General features: G+C 35.6%; 1 long non-coding RNA gene and 1 pseudogene across 1 annotated transcript; both read right to left on the bottom strand.

Moving 5' to 3' along the window:
* LOC122143579 lies at positions 1-7,675 on the bottom strand (annotated as a pseudogene).
* A 3,041-nt stretch (positions 7,676-10,716) lies between these two features.
* LOC122143582 lies at positions 10,717-11,258 on the bottom strand. The gene is made up of 3 exons (XR_006159235.1): positions 11,226-11,258; positions 10,890-10,937; positions 10,717-10,730 (listed from the first exon to the last, which is right to left on the bottom strand). It is a non-coding gene; the product is annotated as an uncharacterized LOC122143582 (long non-coding RNA).
* Positions 11,259-11,262: the final 4 nt, after the last annotated feature.

Below are 11,262 nucleotides of genomic sequence, written 5' to 3' on the forward strand. Positions count from 1 at the left end.
TCAGTGATAGGGGTCTTGTAGGCCCTGAGGAGCCATGGCGCCGTGGCCCACCACTGAGATGGCCTTGACCCAGGGACACAGCAGACAGCTTGCGGATGATGAGAGGGGTCTTTGGAGCTGGACTCACCACGCTCCACCATCTTCCTCCTTCACCTCTTCACATCTCGAGCCTTAACACAGCTCCAGGCCCTGTGCAGCAGGAGAGAGAGGATTTCCAGCTGTGCTGATACAGGAAAATAAAGGAGTTATTCTCCTCCTGGCTTTAAATTAACAATCACTTCACCTGGTCCCAGGCCAGCCCCAGTCATCTGGGTGGCCATCAGCCTGGCTAAATGTTTGATCTGGGCATCAGTGCCGGCTGATTCTACCGGTGTGTAGGTGGCTTGGAAAGAGGCCGCATCACTTCAGGCAGGTAAACCATACTGATGAGCACCTGCATTAACACAAATCATAAAAAAAGTGCAAGGTATCACATTTAATTTATAGTGATAAGCGCAACACTGTGTGCTACTCAACAACAGGGTTCCCAGATTTTTTGACAAATTTTTACATCTACTAACTTTTTATATTTAGTCTTTTGATTTTAGATTTAAATTATTGTTCGTTTTATATGTTTTTTCAAATACCCACATAGGACAAACTGACGTTATTTATGCATGCTTGTGAACGGTTTTACTCTTTACCAAACATTCACAAGGGAACTGGGTTCATGAGTTGATGAAAATATAACAAATGAAATTTTAAAAAATGTGAAACTAAAACAAACTTTAAATTGCGGTTATAAAATTATAATTTTATTGCAGAAAATACTGCTCCACACAAACGACATCTCTGCATGTTACTTATTAACTGCATTTAGAAACATTGCCCCAGGATCACTGTATTTTCACTTTTGTCTAATTTCCATAATTTTTGTGCAGAAGTTTTCAGCATTTTACAATAATTAATAGCAAGAAGCTTCAAATAAACTGACTTAAAGATCTCCCTGCAGTTTTTCCACCAAAATAAGCTTGAGGGCATTTTTTAATGACTGTAAGTGAAGAATTTGAGACCAAATTAGCACCGAAGTTGTAGTGTAAAATACAATACTATAATTATTAAATATTCATTGTTGAATTTTTAAGTACTTTTAATTTGCATTAATATTTTTCTCTTCATATTTTATAATTTATTTTAAATTATTTGATTTTTTTTTTTAAATATGATATGTAGTAAAAAATTTATTATGTTTTAAATATGATGATGAATGAATAATACTATTTTTTTTTATTATTACTACAACATTTAAAAAACAACCAACAAAAAAAAGTTTAACCATAGTACGCACCAGGTTGGCCACATTGTCTGGGGTCAGTAGAGGCAACAGGAACTCAGCAGTGAGATCGATGGCTGACTGGGTGCCAACAGAGGAGGACGGTTTTGGGGGTGACGACTGGAGCTGGTTTCTTCTTTATCCTCATCATCCTCCGCTAGAGGGGCATCTGCAAGCACAAACCAGGCATTACTTCTCTCCCGTTTCAACTGATCCATGCCAACAACTGACCCAAAACAATGACTCATCCAGCCCATTAAAACAAGCAACTCACCCATCCCTTGATCCTCTTGCCCTCGACGTAGGGCTCATGGTGTGGAGTCTCTTACGGGGGGCTGTAACGGTGGCTGGCGTGCAGCGGGTGATCTCACTCTGAGAAATGCCGAGGTCCAGCAGCAGAGTGGAAATCTGGCCCTGGAAGTCCACGCTGCTTGGGTGCTTCAGCACCGAGCAGACCAAGTTCAGCTTCAGGTTCTTGCGCACACTGCTCACTTGAGACTTAGCCATAGTCGGGGGCAGGTTAGCTGGGGAGCACAACAAACACAGATTAAGAACAAAAAGAAATTAATAGATTTGAACTGTGAAAAGTGTAAGTGGAGACGGAACTCACCATGTAGCGTCTCATAGGCCTGCACCACCTCAGACATGAACATGGCCCGCTGTCTGGCCAGCGTAGCAGTGATCCCAGCGAAGTGGTGAGATTAATGCTGGAGATGGCAGGGTGCACCATAAACTTCAACAACTGCTCCAGAGCCGACTTGCCCTCCTCACATAAGGTGTCTTAGAGCAGGACAGGAAGAAGTGAGGAAGACAGGGAGAGAAGAAAGGGAAGCAAAAATAAAGAATGAAAATGTTTCTGTGAAACTTTTACAAGTTTTGACATTAGACCAGTACACCTTGGGGTAAAAAAAAAAATCTTTTGATTTTTCAAATGAAAATTATAATTGCGAGAAAAAAAAGTTCCAGGTTTGCTGTGCTTGGCTACACAATTTGGCAAATATTTTTATTTTATTATAAAATCAATAGACTAGATAAATAACAATACTATAGTAGTACTTATTATTATTACTACTAAAGAAATATAGTAAACAACATATGAAAATTATTATTGAAATATTTTCAGTGTCAAAAAAAAAAACAATTGATGGTATTTAAGAGTTGTGTGTGGTCTTTTGTGGATTTCATCCAGGCTGCAAAATTTTGGACAAATGTGTGATTTTATATCAATGTGACAATTAAATATAATAACAATTATTATTATTTTTAATTATAATTATTCATACAAAATTATTTGAATTAAAAATAAAAATAGGAATAATATGATTGCAATTTTTACTGTAAAAAATAAAAAAATCAAGTACTTAACAATATAATAACTTTGTTACAGTACAACTGCAAAATTACAGTGCTAATATTTATGGTTGTCTTAATTTCTTCATTTTCAAATGAAGGGGTCATATGATGCTTTTTTTAAAGATCATAGTTTTGTGTATTTTGGTGTAACAGAAGGTTTACAATGCTTTAACATGTTCAACAAACACATTATTTTTTCAATACTGTACATTATTGTAGGCCCTCTATTCACCGCCTCTCTCAAACGCGTCGTTTTCTACTACAAAGTCCCTCCCTCTGACATCATCGGAAATCTCTGATTGGCCAACTGACCCAGTGCATTGTGATTGGCCGAACATTGCAAGCACTCATCGGAAATGTAACGCCCCTTTTCCATAATTGCGAGCTTCATCTTTCATAATAAATGTAAAGACAGTTAATAATGTCCTTAGGTTTTACCTTCAGTTCAAGCCCGAAAGCGGAACAGAGTCGCGTGACAGACACAGTGATGAAGCTCATATGTTGGTTTTGCAGTACACAAGCTATCAGACGGAGCTAAGACACCTGACTCCACTGTGTGGACCCTGTCCTCTCTCTCTCTACTCACACACACACGACGTGAGACTCTACATTGGCGCAAAACTCCGCATTTGAACAGTCAATAGCAAATACGTAAACTATTAAAAAAACATTCTTACAGTAGCTGATTCAGAATAAGTGCCAGATTGTCATTGCAAAGTCGGAATTGACCCACTTTTTTTTAGAAATAGCCTTTGTACAGCCAACCTTGTAGGCTACTCTCCTAGGTTCACAAAACTATCTTACATAAAACTACATTGCACACAAATTCGAACATCTGGGGTTGTGCTGTTCTGTTGTAAATAATCTTAACAATGAATCCATCATTGCATCTACTTTCGGAAGGCCAAATAAAGTGCTTTCGCACAGAAACACATCATCGTCTCCCTGACATGGCTGCTTCAACACTCCACACTACTGCGGTTCCTGAAACTAAGCCCTCTTTCTTTGCGTGAACATTTGGGTGGCATTATGCAAATATTTCCACATAGTGACAAGACATGTTTGAATGAGGCGTTTTTAGCCCGTCCTGGATCAGCCCTTCTTCTTTTAGAGAGAATAAATCCTTTTATGGAGACTTTGAGCATCATATGACCCCTTTAAAAAACCATCAAGCTTTTAAAAACCACAGGGAGCCCTTAAGCCCTTCAGCTTTTGTTGGCAACAGCCAGTTATAACCACATCTCATCACAAGTTTTGTGAAGATGGCTGGCACATGTTTGCGTTCCCAAATGCACGTTACAAGTGACCTAAACTCAAATGCAGAGACGAGCATGTGCAAATCGCAGCTCCAATATCTGAGACACTGAAAACACTAATTCATGAGCTGCATGCATGCCACCCTTCACTCAACTACAGTGCATAATTCAAATTTTTTTTAAAAAAAAAATCGATAACCATATTGAAAGCCAAAACTGGTTTTGAAAAGTGACTCCTGCTCTGTACCATATCGAATATATAATGCTGTGGTCTTTGTTTGGGGATTTTGTGTCCCCAGGCTGAATGTCTCCTCCTGTTTCTTGGGCGTGTCAGAGTCAGTGTACGTGGTGACAGAGTGATGATGAGGGCACTCTGTGAATTTGATGGCATGAGTGCGAACCCCATCATTATCAGAATCCAGCAAGGCCAGAACATCCTCTTTTATCTGGGTCATCATATCCCAGCATGCCTCCTGCATGTCCGAGACCTCTTAATGCGCACCAGCCACTAACAGAAACAAATGCAGAACATGTCAGACACTTAAAAGCATCAGCACAGGCAAACACTGAATACTGTGTATGTAAGTGAAAACTAATGATACCTGTAAAGCCACTTTGTATAGCTGAGTGAGTGTCAGAATGGCCTTCTTCACCACATTCACACTCTCATCTCTCATCAGCATGTTCAGGTTGGCAATCAGCCTCAGAAGCAGACTCATTGTCTCTTTTACTGAATGAACAAGAATGACTCTCTTTAGGGACTGGTCATGATAGGTATATGAAGTATTGAACTCAGTGAATTTGTATTGTAGTTTGTGCAGTACGAGTCAATCCACTCTCAGATGGTTTGATGTAGGTTAGTTGACCATTTTTAATTTTTCCTAGTTTAGTTTTGAGTGATTTCTCTGTGTTTTTTGTATGCATAACCACCCTTTTATTATTTTTGTTTTACTTGGTTCAAACACAGCAGCAGTCTTTGTGTCCTTGGCTTAAAGGGGTCATATGATGCGATTTCAATTTGTCCTTTCTCTTTGGAGTGTTACAAGCTCTGAAGAAGATCTGTAAAGTTGCAAAGACTAAAGTCTCCAAATCCAAAGAGATATTCTTTATAAAAATTAAGACTCTGCTGGCCACGCCCCCCTAAAATGGCTCGTTCTAACATGCCCCCACATGTCTACGTCACTATGAAATATTTGCGTAATACCGCCCAAATGTTCACGCAAAGAAAGAAGCCGTGGTTTCAGTAACCACAGTTAGTGTTGAAGCAGTCATGTCAGGGAGATGCTGTGTGTATCTAGAAGAAAGCAAAAGCACTTTAATTTGGCCTTCTGAAAGTAGATGAATTTAGGAATCTTTAAGATTACTTACACAGAACAGCAACACAACACCGCTGGAAAGACGGAATCATCTACTATTAGTATAATTTTTTATCAATTTAAAATATCCCACATTTAGAATATCATTATATTATTTTATTAGCTCAAGTATTTAGAAAATCACAATATCTCATTTGCTGCTGCCTGTTCAAATGCGGAGTTTTTGCAACATCGTGTGTGTGTGTGTGCGCCCATGAGAGAGAGAGAGAGAGAGAAGAGAGAGAGAGAGAGAGACACAAACAAACACACAAAACACACACACACAGTGGAGTCAGGTGTCTTAACCGTCCATGGCTTGTGTACTGCACATATGAGCTTCTTCACTGTGTCTGTCACGCGACTCTGTTCCCCTTTCGGGCTTGAACTGATGGTAAAACTAAGGACATTATTAACTGTATTTACATTTGTTATGAAAGTTAAAGCTTGCGATTATGGAAAGGGACGTTACATTTCCGACGAGTGCTTGCGATGTTCGGCTACCAATCAAAATGCACTGGGTCAGTTGGCCAATCAGAGCAGACTCCACTTCTCAGAAGAAGGAACTTTGTAGAAAATGATGCATTTTTGAGAGAGGCGGGGCATAGAGGACCTACAATAATGTACAGTATTTGATTAAATGTTTTTTTTGCACATTAAAGCATGTCAACATATTCTGTTACACCACCAAATACACAAAATAATGATCTTTTAAAAAGCATCATATGACCCCTTTGAAGCAAAATAACCCACTTTTATAATGGGTAGAGTTTGAGTGCACATGCAGAACATTTCTAGACTGAGACTTACCCTATTTATTTTTATGAGTGCAAGAAAGTGCATTTTTTAAATTTCAGATTGATTATCCCTGATGAAGTTCCAGACAGCAAACTGAAATTTTCACAGATACAAGTCCACTATGATAGCATTCTGCTGTATCAGGTTTTGAGTTTCCAACTAACTTAACAATTTTTCAGTCCGCTTGAAATGGACTGATTTCGTATCTAAGATCACATAAGCCAGTACTTACCATGCCTCCTCAATGAATCCGATGACAAACTTTCGCACCTCAATTGATTTATCAGTCTGAAATGCGATGATTTCCTGTTGAGAATAGATAAAAGCAGAAAGTGTGAATTTCACTTCAGTGTCGGCTCATCTATCGGCTTACACGAGCTGGTGAAAGACTGTACAGACTGCACTTACATCCAGAAAATTATCAAGCAATGAAGGGTCCTTGTTGATAATCAAACTCCTGCACCTAATAATAAAAAGACAGAGAACAGACCTACATAATCACGAACACCAAGCATCTGATTTTACGTTTACGACATACGAAAAGGATTTCAAAACCTGTTTGAGAACAATGAGCTTTTCCCCTCTGTAGAGATGAGGGCCGCCTGGTTTAGCAGTTCCACCACCTGATGAGAAATGCAGTCATTGCCAAATTTCACATTTGCAAAAACACCAAACAGCAATAACTAGTGCAGTGACTTGTTAGTAATGATGGCCCAGTGTGTTACCTTCTCGCTAGTGGTCATGTCAAAGGCTGTTTCTTCCTCATTGCTGTAGAACTGGGAGGCCACGCTACCATGTGCTTGTTCTCCCCACGCCTGACGCCATCATGAAAAAATCTAAAGAAGAGAGCATCACAGGTCACAAAGATGAAAAAAAAGGTGAGCACAATTTCAAGGTCAGCCTATTTCCACATTAACATGTGAAATGTGGGTTTTTCCATATTACACACTCAACATTGAGGAATATACTCAATAATGATCACCTTACAGAATTCACTGTCAAATATACCTGTAATTTAAAGTAATACTTTCTAACAATTCAATGCACTTTTCATGGTACTTACCTTCTCATTAGTTTTATTACTTTTTTTTATTAAACCTCTCCTAAGGCAATACATTACAGGCAACCATTTTTCCCCAGCACTGACATGGAAGCAAAAACACTCAAAATACATTTTAAGTGTTAATTTTATCGCACCTTATATATTTGTGTCTGTAGACTTAAAGTTACAATGCATATTTTTAAAGCCTGTTCTCTCAAAATGATCCAGGCAATCTCCATTTCAGTAGCACTCAGGTCAAACTTTACAGTTTATTCTGGAGGTTTTAACAAAGGGGTGTGGTTCATATACAGCAGTCCTTTGCCTGATTCATTTAAGATTTTATTACAGTATTTTCAGAATGATGAAATGAGAAATCTAAAACTCCTCTTTAAAAAACCTTTAACTTTAATATGTCAACAAAATGAGTTTAGAAACCTGGCTTTATATGAGAGCATTACGTATTTTAGGCAGATCTGATCAAGTAATGCAATGTAACATACAGTACACTTACACAGCTATATCCAGCACTCTCCAAAGGCAATTTGGGATGTTTCTCATGCATAACTTGCTGGTTAAAATGATAACGTTAAATAAAGTGTCATCCAGAATGAAAACACAATATCAGATTTGAATGAATTAATGAATGAATGAATGAGCTTTGTTGTAACTGTGATTAGACCAGAGTCCAGTAAATACTCTAAAGCGAGAAACACTTGTTCCATGATGGCAGATAAATATTGCTGGAATAATTTTTAGGACTAATGTTGCACCACTGAAATAGCTCGTTAACTTCTCTTACATAATTGGGCTAATTGTAGCTAGATTACTTAATCTTATAAACAGGCTTTCTGGCTGTCCTGAAATAGCAACTTTAATACATGAGGAGTATTACACTCAAATGATTTAAAATAAATTATTTTAAATTCTATAAAATGTGGGGAAATAAAATCAATATTAATAAAACCGGTCGCTTAGCACTGACATTATAAGCGATCTTTTAAGCATGAAAACGGTTAGAAAGCACCAAAGGTCGTTTTTTACCTTACTCGGCCTTTCTTGGGATCACTTCTCTAGTGGGAATTACGTAATATCCATATCATTAATTTTGCCACAAATTCACACCAGTACTAGCAAAGTTACTTTAGGAAAGTGTCTGCTAGTTTGGCTGCTATTTGCGCCATGCTAAGAGAAGAAGAATCTGCTTCCGGGGTCGAGCGTGAACGTGAGGCACATGGGAAATTGAATTTTGTTTTAGTGTTTTTCCTTGAACATACAGTACCTGTAATAATTTACTGGAAATTAGTCGTTTTTTTATTGTTCTTTTAATCAAACATTGAAACAATACTACAGAATGAGAACAAATTCAAACAACATGCACAATGGCATACAAAAGGTACATACATACAAGCGATAAACCATGCTTGCCTGTAAAAAATAAATGTTTTATTTCATAATAAATATACAGTATATACATAGTATGTGTGTGTGTGTCCTGTGTGGGTATATATATATATATATATATATATATATATATATATATATATATATATATATGTGTGTGTGTGTGTGTGTGTGTGTGTGTGTGTGTGTGTGTGTGTGTGGTGTGTGTGTGTGAGTGTGGTGTGTATGTTTTGCTTCAATTACAATATTAATAAACAGAAGTGAACCAAACTGCTATTGCTATTGCTATGTATTATATATATTATATATATATATATATCATATATATTTATTATATATATATATATAGATACCCATACATATATAATATATATATATATATATATATATATTATATATATATATTTATATATATATATATACACATATACATATATGTATGTATATAGAATATATATATATATATCTACTATATATATATATATATATATATATATATACACACACCCTAATATATATATATATATATATATATATATATATATATATATACAGTACAGGTCAAAAGTTTGGAAACATTACTATTTTTTCAATGTTTTTGAAAAGAAGTATCTTCCGCTCACCAAGGCTGCGTTTATTTGTTCAAAAATACAGAAAAAAACTGTAATATTGTGAAATATTATTACAATTTAAAATAATGTTTCTATTTCAATATACTTTTATATACAATTTATTCCTGTGATGTAAAGCTGAATTTTCTGCATCATTACTCCAGCCTTCAGTGTCACATGTAAACATCCAGTCTATCACATGATCATTTTCTAATATTCCTGATTTATTATGAGTGTTGGAAACAGTTTCTGCTGTCTAATGTATTTGATGAATAAAGGTTAAAAAGAACTGCATTTATTCAAAATAAAAATAAAATTCTAATAATATATATTCTAATAATACATTTTTCTTTACTATCACTTTTTATCAATTTAACACATCCTTGCTGAATAAAAGTATTGATTTTATTTTAAAAAAAGAAAGAAAAAAAATTACTGACCAGTAGTGCATATTGTTATTACAAAATATTTATATTTTTAAAACATAGCTTTTTTTTTTTTTTTTTTTTATTCATCAAAGTATCCTAAAAAAGTATCACGTTCTGAAAAAATATTAAGCAGCAGAACTGTTTCCAACTTTGATAATGAATCATCATATTAGAATGATTTCTAAAGGATCATGTGATAATGATCCTAAAAATTCAGCTTTGCATCACAGAAATAAATGAACAATTTAAAGTATAATAAATTTAAAAACACATTATTTTAAATTGTAATAATATATCACAATATTACATTTTTTTTTCTGTATTTTTTGATCAAATAAATGCAGGCTTGATGAGCAGAAGAACACTTCTTTCAAAAAAACCTTAAAAATAGTAATGTTTTCCAAACTTTTGACCTGTACTGTATATCTATTGCACAACCACACACACACACACACACACACACACAAACATATATATATATATATATATATATATATATATATATATATATATATATATATATACACACACACCATAGATATAGACAAATACATACACACACACACACACACACACACACACATACACACTCTCCGCAGTTTACACATCATTACTCAAAACTTGACATATTTGAAACAACATCTGTCATTTTTGAAGATATCGTTCTAAATTTGACTTCTACTTGTGAACATTTATTATTTACAGGTAACTTTATAAGTAAAACCCAGTGACTCATCACAATTTACACATGGTCACATTTCACTGTAAAGCAGCAGCAGTACAGCCCAAAAATGTTAAAGATTGTCACATACAGCGGTTTTTTGAGAATATCACATGCTTTGACGTTTATAGCAAGAGTTTGAAAATGAATCATATTTTTTCCCCGTTCAGTTTCTCTGTTATTCACATCACATGCATTAGTTTGTTGTCTGCTGTCATATCTTTCCATAAGAGCTGGTTCTTCCTTGTAAAGCACTTCCAAAAATTTCTGTTCTGACAAAAACCCCTGTGTTTCTATGATATCAAAGATCCTCCATTTCCTCTGAGATGTTGACATTTCTCTGATTTCGTCTATCTGCTCATTTGCAATAACGTCACCAAGGTGATCTAAAATGACATCCACATTTCTCACTCTTTGAATAAGTTTAGCTTTGTGTTTTTTGCAGAAATGATGCACCTGTAAAATGAGGTCAACACATTTATTTTATATAGTATATTCAAATGTTTGTGAGATAGGAAAAACAAGCTAATAATTTGTTCTGCTACAATTCTAAAATAGCCTACTCGCGGTTTCAAATGCAGATAGGCTAAGATTATGTTAAGGTTATGTGCTTACATTGTTCTTTAGTTGATAGGCTGGGTCTGCTGTTTTCTGCTGTACAGTCTGTAAGATAAAAACTTGCTTAATGTCTTCTTCATTTTCAACTTTTGAGATTAACCATATGAATCACTTGATTAAACTGATCAGTAAATGCTTTAAAGAATTCATTGTGCAGTGCTCATACGCTCAGGTAGATCAGCACAAGGCCCCCAGTTGCTGCTGTCTAGCTTATAGTGCTATAACAAGAATCCAATGTCTGTGATGATAATCACTTTGGGTGGATTGTTTATATGTCAGTTAATTACTTCCTAATCCTATTTACAACTCTACACAAACAGTAAAGCCTCTTACCTGTCAGTGTTATGTCACAGCTCCATACAACTTAAAC

This window comes from Cyprinus carpio, unplaced genomic scaffold (genome assembly GCF_018340385.1).
Source record: "Cyprinus carpio isolate SPL01 unplaced genomic scaffold, ASM1834038v1 S000006455, whole genome shotgun sequence".
In the NCBI taxonomy this organism is placed as follows: domain Eukaryota; kingdom Metazoa; phylum Chordata; class Actinopteri; order Cypriniformes; family Cyprinidae; genus Cyprinus; species Cyprinus carpio.